Source organism: Pseudochaenichthys georgianus, chromosome 2 (genome assembly GCF_902827115.2).
Source record: "Pseudochaenichthys georgianus chromosome 2, fPseGeo1.2, whole genome shotgun sequence".
Taxonomy (NCBI): domain Eukaryota; kingdom Metazoa; phylum Chordata; class Actinopteri; order Perciformes; family Channichthyidae; genus Pseudochaenichthys; species Pseudochaenichthys georgianus.
In genome coordinates this window covers 6,009,842-6,017,900 of record NC_047504.1, presented here as the reverse complement: position 1 = coordinate 6,017,900, position 8,059 = coordinate 6,009,842, and the positions used below count along the sequence as shown (strand labels likewise).

General features: G+C 42.6%; 1 long non-coding RNA gene across 1 annotated transcript; it reads right to left on the bottom strand.

The window, feature by feature from the left end:
- Positions 1-6,558: 6,558 nt before the first annotated feature.
- Positions 6,559-7,776, bottom strand: LOC139435253 (uncharacterized). The gene is made up of 2 exons (XR_011644547.1): positions 7,492-7,776; positions 6,559-6,867 (listed from the first exon to the last, which is right to left on the bottom strand). It is a non-coding gene; the product is annotated as an uncharacterized lncRNA (long non-coding RNA).
- Positions 7,777-8,059: the final 283 nt, after the last annotated feature.

Below are 8,059 nucleotides of genomic sequence, written 5' to 3'. Positions count from 1 at the left end.
TTTCTTTGAATTATGGGCTGTTGGTCAGACAAAAAAAGGCATTAGGATGACACCTTGAGACTAGTGGGAATTTTCGACTATTCACTGATATTCAATATTAAATAAGCCTTTCTATATATATATAGATTATATATATATATATATTGTAGTGCCGAGAGATATGGAGTCAGAGGCAGTGCAAGAATAGTCATTTATTCACAAGCTGCAAAGGACATGTTGTCGGGTCGCAGCCCGGGTCGATAAGAGAGAGAAAGAGCCAAGAGGGCACACACTATTTATAGGTAACCCATAACATGTCCGTGTGGGAACAATAACCGCAACTGTAGTTCCAAGTTTGAATTATGTCCCAGTGGTTAAATAGGTGGTCACCACAATATATAAATTAGATTTTATATATATATATATATCAAAATCGATCAATCTAATAATGAGTAGATGAATACAAATGTACTAAACTTGTCTTGTCCAGAAATATTACTGAGGTCATGAACACATCCAATATATCTATAGAAAAAGTTTGGTAGCCAATATGTTGTATTGCTTATCAATGAACCTTTTGTTTGTAAGAATATCAACAATGTCATGTTTCATAGTCTTGCTTTGAAGTCCACTTGCTTTATTAGAATGCATAAAAAAGGATGACATCATCACTTAACAAAAAATCCCCAATTGATCGTTAGACATTATTAAAAAAAGCCCTTAAAACCTTTATTGATGACTTAATAAAACAGAGTTTGGATTCATTATTAGATTAGGCATTGGGATCTTGCATTAGAGGAAGAAGCAAAGACAGAAATGGAGGGCAGAGTGATGGAGGAAGTGGGAGGCACATGAAGGAATATTATTGTTTCTCCTCCTCTGCATACTAATGCAAAGCCAGATGAGACGGAGAGAGACAGGAGGGGGAGGAAGAGGAGGCAGAGGTGAGCAGGTTTAGGGAGGAAGAGCCGTCCATGTGTTTATTGAGGCGGAGAGAAAGGAAGGATGGAGAGAACGATGGAAGGAAAAGATGGCCTTGTTTACTCTCCATCAGGGCCGTAATGAGCGATGATGAGGAGGAGACAGGGGGAGGCAGGGGAGAAGAGAGGGAAGGGCAACAGATAGAGGTGAGATAGATGGAGGGATGGCAGCCTGGAGGAATAAAGATAGAGGTCTTAATGAATAGACTTTTTAATAAGAGCGCTTAATGAGGAAATACTTCCACGCCACCACATCATCTGCATACAATTACTCTTATCAACAAAGTGAAACTGTAGACATATTGGTGAGTAATAAAGGAAAAGCCAAGGAAGGCCAGTGATATTGATTGTTTATGTATTATACATTTCACACAAGGAAGATTAAAAAGGGATGGAGTAAAGGAAAAGCTGCAAAAGCATTTACTGGAAACATAATTCAACTTGTCAAAGAAGTCTGTATTGTGTTGCAAAGGATATCTACTGAAATTAGCATTCTAACTGAATATAATTAGCATATCTTGAAAATAGAATTGAATAACTCAGAAAAAAGTCACTTTTCTTGACATATAGATAAAGTTGTGTCTCAATATATGCAACTTCATGGTTGCAGAGAGATGAAAGCAATCAACAAATGGAAGGATGTATTATTAATGCCCGGTAGTTGCCTTCCAATCCAAATCATTTGAATGTGCATTTGCTGGGAAGACAATACAGATGGGCGATGAAGACAAGTGAAGTGAGTGAGATTATGGTCTGGTGCTGCTGTAGAACGTCACTCTTTTGACTTCTTCCTGGACGTCTGTGAAGAGACGTGTAAGAGGGTTGGGAGCTCAAGTTAATAAACTGTTCAATAAAAAAGGGACTTAGAAAACCTTAGAAGTGCTCACCTGTCAAACAGATGAAGTAAAGGTGAATCTCCACATGGGAGATCCGTCCAATGGAAGGGGTCGCTGGTGTCGACGCCCCCACAGGGACTGGAGATTTGCCAGGGGGAATGTGTCTTCCAGTAGGTGTAGTTTACTGAGGCGCCAGACATCCAAAACCAAATGCTATCCATCAGGGACCTAAAAGTGAGGATATTTGAACTTTAAACGTAAAGATTTTTAAGAGAGAGTCATATGGAGGGCTAATGATTTTATACAACGGCTTGGTTTACCTTTACATAGTCATTTTAATATATAAAGATGGAGAAAGTAAGAGGTAGGCAATATGCATTATAGTATTTTACTACCCAGTCTATGTTACTGTTAAAGATTCCTCACAATCATTAAGTGTTTTTACAAAGAATGAAAGATGAGAGAATCCACCTTTGATGAAGTGGCCCTTGTTATTAGACAGTACCTGCGCAGTCCCACCCAAACATGCTGATTGAGGGCGAAGGAGGCGGTTCTCAGCACCTCCTCCACCTCCTTCTGCTCCTCCTTACTGCGGATGCTGAGCAGGTCCCAGTAGAAGTCTCTGCAGTAGAACAGAGCATCCGACCAGCACAGCTTCTTCTCCACCACCACGATACCCCGGCCCGACACCACCGCGCTGAAGGAGGGCGAGGGAGGAACCGGTTCTGGGAAATGTGAGCAGTAGTTCAGGTAGTTTGGAGATTCAGGAGGAGATGTATGGACTAAATGTCATGTGTTGTTGACTTACCTCCATACACTTCCACCACACACAATGTCAATACATCGTTAGGGCGATTGAGACTAATTGTGACCAAACGACCTATCATCGCTCCGCACTGGAAAGTGTGAGTAGCTCCAGATGGTATGGATGTAATAACAGCACAACTGAAAAACAGACAACACAGGAATGAAAGCATCATCTGTTCTTTATAAACATGGTTGGCACATTGAGTGGGAAAAAGTTGGTGGGAGAAAACAGATTATTCCGACCACTTTTTGGAGGTGGAAATGTGAGCACAAGGACAGGGAAATGTTTATTGTTCTCGAAGATTACCTTGGGTTGTTGATACCGTTGTTCTCTGTTGAATTCCCAATGAAGATCTCAGCATTATTGAGCCGTTCAGGATACGTAATTCTGGTGGTGATGCTAACAGATGTGATCTTGTACAGGGCCGGCAGGAGCAATTTCCACCAGAGGTTTTCTCCTGTGATTGCTGTATGGGTGCAGAATCCAGCCAAGAAATCAGGGTTACTGTTTCCATCGATGGCTCTGGAAGCATTACCACCCTGCACACGTGTCGAGACTTGAGATGCGATTCCTCTGGGCGCCACGTTTGAGAAATAGGAACCTTGGTGGTGACAAAAAACAAACAGAAAAACTCTTGCACAATCCTTCCATCTCCATGTTTTAAAACAATGTAGACTCCAGTATACAGTATGGTTGTTGCAGTAGAAATGATCAAGAAACACATATCTATTAACAACCCTGAAATGTGTTTAACAATTAAGTAATACAGTCTTTTCTTATCATGCAATTGTATAATTGACTTTTTAAGACTTTTTTCACAAAACACCATACAACAATTTTCAGGATCTTACCTGTGAAGTCAGGGAGAAGCCACAGCAGGAGGACAAGCCCTTTGAAATGAAAAGGATTCATCATTTAGAACAGGGGTGGGGAACCTTTTTCCTCTCAAGGGCCATTTCAATTTTTACAATATCCTCAGAGGGCCGTACAAGCTATTGACCTCTGCTTAAAAAAACTAAAATCACAGCCCATTCATTTCATTCTGTGCAAAGAAAAAGCAACCTCTTAATCCAGATATCTCACCATGACTCACGTATGCATGCACGTGCAGATTTTTTTTAAATGAAGTTAAAAGCATCAATCTGGTGCACTTTGAGAGCAACATTAGGAGATCTATGTATGGACACATCTCTCAACACCCAAACACAACTGTAAGCAGATTTTCTTTTAATTTATGGATATTTGACAAATCACTCCCCTTTCAAACTGTATTCTTCTTTATTAATAACTGTCATATAGTATGTTATACCTGTTTACTTTATTCTCTTATTTTTTTTATAACTATAATGATCATATAAAGATGTGCCTTTACCTCACTGGTTGTAGAAAAAGCTTCTTATATTCGTTAGCATAGCTAGCTAACCAGATGCTAACGGCCCGTACACACTACAGGCGTCAGAAAAGCTTGAAGCTGGGCGTGTCCGAGGCTTGACGCTTTCTCGCGCCCAAGGCGACCAACAACCAATCAGGAATCTCCCGCCCGCCCCCGGCATACAAAGCAAAAAAAAGCCCGGCTCTTCTTCACTATTGCCAAAATGGATGCCGGTTTTGTAGCAACGGTAGCGTTGGTTTATTCAATGTATCGCAGTAGGCCACGTAAAGTGCGTCGCTGTTGGGTACATCCGATACTCAAAAAACGTCTGCAACGGGGGGAATACCACGTTCTTGTCCAAGAGCTCCGCCTGGATGGTGAACTGTTTCAGCAGTACTTCAGGATGAGCAAAGACTCGCCATCTGCCTACGGTACGTTTTGTGTATTTCTACTTATTTAATATGACTCTGTATATAAAGAAAGAGAATGCATGCAATGGATGAATGAAGTCTGTGATTTAGTTCAGATGAATGACATTAATTAAGATAGCTAGGTAAACGCAGTATTGCGCCCGTGTGTGTGTGTGTGTGTGTGTGTGTGTGTGTGTGTGTGTGTGTGTGTGTGTGTGTGTGTGTGTGTGTGTGTGTGTGTGTGTGTGTGTGTGTGTGTGTGTGTGTGTGTGTGTGTGTGTGTGTGTGTGTCTGTGTCTGCCTGTGGTGTAATTGTATGTGGTGTGTGTGTGTCTGCCTGTGGTGTAATTGTATGTGGTGTGTGTGTGTCTGCCTGTGGTGTAATTGTGTGTCTGTGTCTGCCTGTGGTGTAATTGTATGTCTGTGATGTGTGTCTGTGTCTGCCTGTGGTGTAATTGTGTGTCTGTGATTTGTGTCTGTCATTGTATGTGTGTGTCTGTGTCTACCTGTGGTGTAATTGTATGTATGTGATGTGTGTGTCTGCCTGTGGTGTAATTGTATGTCTGTGATGTGTGTCTGTGTCTGCCTGTGGTGTAATTGTGTGTCTGTGGTGTGTGTCTGCCTGTGGTGTAATTGTATGTCTGTGATGTGTGTGTCTGTGTCTGCCTGTGGTGTAATTGTGTGTCTGCCTGTGGTGTAATTGTATGTGTGTCTGTGTCTGCCTGTGGTGTAAGTGTGTGTCTGTGGTGTGTGTCTGCCTGTGGTGTAATTGTATGTCTGTGATGTCTGTGTCTGCCTGTGGTGTAATTGTGTGTCTGCCTGTGGTGTAATTGTATGTGTGTGTCTGTGTCTGCCTGTGGTGTAATTGTATGTCTGTGATGTGTGTGTCTGTGTCTGCCTGTGGTGTAATTGTGTGTCTGCGTGGCGTATAACCTTTTTTTTTTTTAATCTTGTATATTACTTTTTTCTCAGGTACCTGGCAACCGGTGACTCGTACAGGACCATAGCATTCAGCTATCGGGTCGGGCATGCAACTGTGGCTGTCATCGTCAAGGAGGTTGCGGGTGCCATCTGGACCGCGCTGGTCGAGGAGACCATGCCGGTACCACAGACCGAGGACTGGAGAGCCATCGCTGCTGGGTTCCAGGAGCGCTGGAACTTTCCAAATTGCGTTGGTGCCATTGATGGGAAGCACGTGGTGATCCAGGCTCCGGCAAATTCTGGGTCCCTCTACTTCAACTACAAGTCCACCCACTCCTTGGTACTGCTGGCTGTCGTGGATGCCCAGTACCTCTTCAGGGTAGTGGATGTCGGAGGTTTTGGAAGGAGCGGCGACGGTGGGAGCCTGCGGAATTCCGCTTTTGGAGAGGGCCTCCGAGATGGCAGTCTGCAGCTACCACCTGACACCCTCATCCCAGGAGCAGAGTGGCTCGGCCTTCTCCCCCGTGTCTTCGTTGGAGATGAGGCTTTTCCGCTGCTGGACAACCTGCTGCGTCCGTTCCCTGGACGTCACCTCACAGGAGGCTGTTCAACTACCGCCTCGGCCAGGTTGGTGGTTGAATGTGCGTTTGGCATCCTCTCATCTCCGTGGAGAATGTTCCGGCGTGTCATCACCACCAGCCCGGAGGTAACAGAGTTGTGTGTGAAGGCCACCTGTGTGTTGCACAACGTCCTCCGCAGGAAGACAATAGGAAGGTCATCATGCACACCTGTCGTCGCAAAGTCGAGTGATGAAGCTCCAACCCTGCGCGATGCACCTATGATGGGCTCAAACAACGCCACACGCCGATCCATCCAACTGCGGGAGACCTTCTGCTCCTATCTGAATGAGGAGGGTGTCGTCATGGCAGCAGAACGTGGTGTAGGGTCACCATGGCTCCTCCAAACCAAAAGCTCTTTTAAGAGCTACCCATTTTCTTTAAAGAGCAAATGTTCCAAATGAGCCATTTTAAAATCAAACATTGCTAATAAACATGTTTCTTGAATTGATATTATTATATGACTAACAACCTTTTTCTTTCAGCCCTGTTTTTACTGATAAACCACTCATAATTTCAATATGTTTTCACATGACCAATTACAGAAGAAAGCACATTATATATACCGACATACATGAAGCTTCTGGCATGTTGCAACTGACAAACCACATGAACAAGTGAAGACACAGTATAGCCATAACATACTTGAAATAATGTTTTATTTGGTGAATTTGAGTGAAGTGTGTGTGATGAGTGTAAAAAAATGTAATGTGGATCAGTATGTGTGAAAAAATTATACATTGTTCTCCTGGTCCACCTCAAAAATGAGCTGGTGTACCCCGAGGCGGACTCTTGCCCTCTGTGCCTTTGTCATCTGCCTCATGGTGGGCAAGAGGCTCTTGAAGAATTGAAAGTCCTCGTCCTCCTCCACCACTGGTGGGGTTGGCTGGGCAATTGGTCACAGCAGACAGCAGACTTCTTTCATCTTTTCTTGCAGACGTTCTCTAATGAAATGAAATAATAAAGTTAATAAATAATAAAGTGAATTTCTTTAATTTACTAAATTATTCCTCCATTAATGAATGCTATTTTTATGCTACATTCCATGCTGGCTAAATATACTGTCTATGCTTGATAGCTGTGAATCAAATCAAGTTTTATTTATATAGCACATTTATAAACGATTTTTGGTCGAGCCAAAGTGCTGTACATATAATAAAATTAGCCTACAGTAGAGACACTTTACAGCAAATACAACAACACAGATTGATCAGTATGAGAAAAACGACACCCTCTGCATGTATTATATATTATGCTTATACTTATATTATATATAATATTTTTTTATTAATATATATTATATGTTATGCTACATTACTAGCTGGCTAAATATACTGCCTATGCTTGATAGCTGTGCATGTATTATATGTTATGTTATATATTATGCTTATACTTATTATAATATTTTTTTATTAATATATATGATATTGTAGTGCCGAGAGATATGGGAGTCGGAGGCGATCGAAGGTGGTCACCACAATATGTTATTATGCTACATTACTAGCTGTCTGTTCAATGCTAAAACGAAGTAAACTGGATATAAACTCTCCAAACAGTTGAAAACCTACCAGTTTCACCAACTGTCTCTGCCACCTCCCGCCATGCCTGGTTCCTCCGGTTTAGGTCCCGGTAGGTGAACAGAGTACAGTCATACAAGACTGGGACATTTGCCACGGAAATGATTAATTTGTCCTCCATTTTCTGACATAAGGAAAATAGTCGAGACCTGCATACACGCGGTTTGATTGGCTAGTGCTTGTAATGACGAGAATTCAAAAACGGGATTTGATTGGCTGACGCCAGCTTCGAGCAAGCCTCGAGCCTCAAAAGTTGAACATTGTTGAACTTTTGACGCCGATAGACGCTCGCGAGGCTTGCAACGCCTTGTCATGCTACCCACAATGCAGTTCGGCGAATTTTGAAAATATCCTACGTCACCCCATTCAAATGAATGGGCGAAGCGTTGGAAGCCTTTTTTGACGCCTGTAGTGTGTACGGGCCGTTAATGATAACAACACAGTTATTGACTGTCTGATCAGTCTGACAGATGAGCAGATCGCCACTGGGCTTTCAACTAAAGACACAGACACGCAGAAACTGCGGCATGTGTATGGTTAGGCTCGTGTTGTGTTCAAG